Below are 3,224 nucleotides of genomic sequence, written 5' to 3'. Positions count from 1 at the left end.
TTTTCTTCTATCCGAATCCCAGACTCAAAGCCCAACTCTTCTAGGCCCCAAATTCAGGGTGTTACAAGAACCACACAAACCGTCAATCTTTTTAATTAAGAATTCTACTTGGTTAGATAGCATAGTAACCGCACCGAGGTTGAAAACACCGGCTGCTTTCGTCGGCTTTGTCATCATAACTTGCCACTGATAGTTATTCAGTGACATCTCCTCAATAAATTCGTAAGCCGCCTAAGGTGTATTATTATTGATAGTTCCACCAGCAGCTGCGTCAATCATTTGCCGAGTCGAAGGGTTCAGGCCATTGTGAAGCGTTTGGACCTGTAGCCAGAGTGGTAACCCATGGTAAGGGCATCTTCGCAAAAGGTCCTTGTATCTCTCTCATGCATCGTAGAGTGTTTCTAAATCCATCTGCACAAAAGAGGAGATATCATTACGTAATTTGGCTATTTTAGCAGGCAAAAAATAATTTAATAAAAAATTTTCGGTCATCTGTTCCTAAGTAGTGATTGATCCTCGTGGAAACGAGTTCAACCACTGTTTAACCTTATTCCTTAATGAAAAGGGAAACAATCGAAGGCGAATGGCATTATCAGAAACGCCATTAATTCTAAAAGTGTCGTAAGACTCTAAGAAATTTGGCAAGTGAGCGTTGGGATCCTCGTCCTGCAAACCATCAAACTGAACAAACTGTTGGATCATTTGAATCATGTTAGGTTTCGGTTCAAAATTATTTGTAGCAACAGTAGGCCTAACTATGCTCGATTCAGTTCCTATTAAATTAGGTTTAGCATAATCATACATAATGCGTGGAGCAGGATTTTGATTTACTGGATCAGCAGCAATCGCAGGAGGTAGCAGATTTTCTTGGTTTTCAGCCATCTCCTCGGTTGTGGTTGAAGTGTCATCCTCTTGCTCATCCTCTGTGTATCTTAGGCTTTACCTTCTTTCTCTTCGGTTTTGCAAACTGTGCGGTCGATCTCACCGTCAAAAAGTAGTGGTCCTGACAGGTTTCTTCTGGTCATAAACTAGAAAAACCTGTCAGAAGAAAATAAATGAAAAATTAGAAAAGAAAATAAAAATTTAAATTGCAATAAAAGTAAAATGGCTAAAGTAATAAAAATCGAGTGTTCCTAATGTCCTAGTTCCCCAGCAACAGCACCAAAAACTTGATGCGTGATATTCGTGACAGGTTTTAAAAATTTATAAATGAATTGTTCTTGAGACTAACTTATTATCACGATTAAGGCAAGTGTACCTATCGAACAATAGTATAGTTCAGCAAGACCGGATTGTCGAACCCAAAGGAACCACGAGTATTAGTATTTACCTCCTTTTTATTATCTAGCCTAAAATCAAGAGGTTTGGTTATCTAAACTAATTACTAAACTAAGAATGCACAAAAAGAAAATTTGGGAAAATACTTTTTAGAAAATTCGATTGATTAAGACAATACCTAAGGAAAAATCCACCTAGACTTCACTTGTTATTTGACTCTAAATCAGACGATTTATTCATTTGACTTGATCCGTAGAAATCCCTAAGTTATATTATTATCTCTCTCGAGACTAATAACTCTAACCCTAGGTTGAATAATTGAAATCTCTTTCTAATTAACACCCTAGAATTGCATTAACTTGATCTATGGATTCCCTTTTTAGGTTTCACCCTAATCTAGCAAAATCTTGTCACCCTATCTTTAGGCGTGCAATCAATTCTGCTTAATTACGACAAATTTACTCTTTGACAGGGTCTATTCCTCCTCTAAATAAGAGTGTTAACTTGAGTCAATATCCTGGAATATTAAACCAAGAATTAAGAACACATAATTAAGAACAAATCAAATATTTATCATACAATTCAAATAATAATAACAAGATCCGTCTTAAGTTTCATTCCACTTAGGTATTTAGGGGTTTTAGTTCATACTTATGAAGGAAAACATCTCAAAAGCATAAAGATAACAAAAAATAAGAAAACCCAAAACTCCTAAAGGAACTTGAAGGGAGATCTTCAATCTTGATGATGAATCCAGCTTCTGAGATGGATCAATCGGCTTTCCTTGAGTAATTCCTTCCTTCCTACTCTACGTCCCCCTCTTAAGTGCCTTCTCAGGTGTTTAAATAGACTTTAGAATGCCTAAGAGCCCTCAAAATTGGCCTTTTCTGAATAGGGTTATACTTGGGCTCGGCAGGGACACACCCGTGTGTGATTACTCTAGCCCCTGGTCAAGGCTGTTGAACAGGCACGGGCGTGTAGTATACCCGTGTAAGTCGTGCTTCAATCCTGCCAAAAGGACATGACCATGTGAGAAAGTCCAGGTAGTGTTGATTTCCCACGTGGGTCCATTTTCTCCATTTTCGGCCTGTTTCTCGCTCTTTTTACTCTCCTATGCTCACTTAAGTATAATACATGAAATTAAAAGATTAGAAGCATCGAATTCACCAATTCTAAGGAGAAACCATCCGTAAATGTGCTAAGCATGGGATAAAAATATGTATAAATTATGGTTTATCAACATGTTATATGTGAATATGTTTGTGATGTATTAGTTATACATATGGTATATAAATGATGAACATGAATTTGAATTGGTATGGTAAGATGATGAGTTTGAATGGTACTTAAGTGACATGTTGAGTATGAAATGGTATGTTAAATTATGGTAATAAATGGATAAGTGTATTAAGGGTATAAGTTGAATTGGATTGGTTTGGTACTAATTGTGATGCATTGAATTAGTAATGGTGTTATGCTATGTTTGGTTTGCATTTTGGAATGTGTTTGTGCATGGAAGTCGATGATTATGCATTACTTGTATAAGACTTGTTTTGGTTTGAATTGAATCATGTTCTAAGTATCAAATTTTCCATTTTTTTATGAGGCATCGATACCTTGGTGGAAGTTATCAATACTTAGAAAATTTCCATCATTTCTTGAAACTTTGAACCTTAAAACGGTATCGATACCGTGATAAGCTACTGATATTTTACATAGGTTATTGATACCTTATGACATGTATCGATACTTCTGATTTTATTTCAATTTATCTGAACTTCGAAGCTACCTGCCAAGGGTATCAATACCTACTTTGAAATTTGGAAACTTTGTACATAGGTCCTAAATCATACTCTGGTTAACTAAAGAACTTTCATAAGCTCGATTCAAGCTTGGATTTAATTGTGCAACATATTGTGAATAGTTTATGACATGATTGAGTATTT

General features: G+C 36.0%; 1 non-coding gene across 1 annotated transcript; it reads left to right on the top strand.

Moving 5' to 3' along the window:
• The first annotated feature begins 337 nt into the window (after positions 1–337).
• Positions 338–444, top strand: LOC121216368 (small nucleolar RNA R71). Its single transcript, XR_005912554.1, has one exon. It is a non-coding gene; the product is annotated as a small nucleolar RNA R71 (small nucleolar RNA).
• Positions 445–3,224: the final 2,780 nt, after the last annotated feature.

This window comes from Gossypium hirsutum, chromosome A02 (genome assembly GCF_007990345.1).
Source record: "Gossypium hirsutum isolate 1008001.06 chromosome A02, Gossypium_hirsutum_v2.1, whole genome shotgun sequence".
NCBI lineage: Eukaryota > Viridiplantae > Streptophyta > Magnoliopsida > Malvales > Malvaceae > Gossypium > Gossypium hirsutum.
This window is presented reverse-complemented; position numbering and strand designations above follow the sequence as displayed.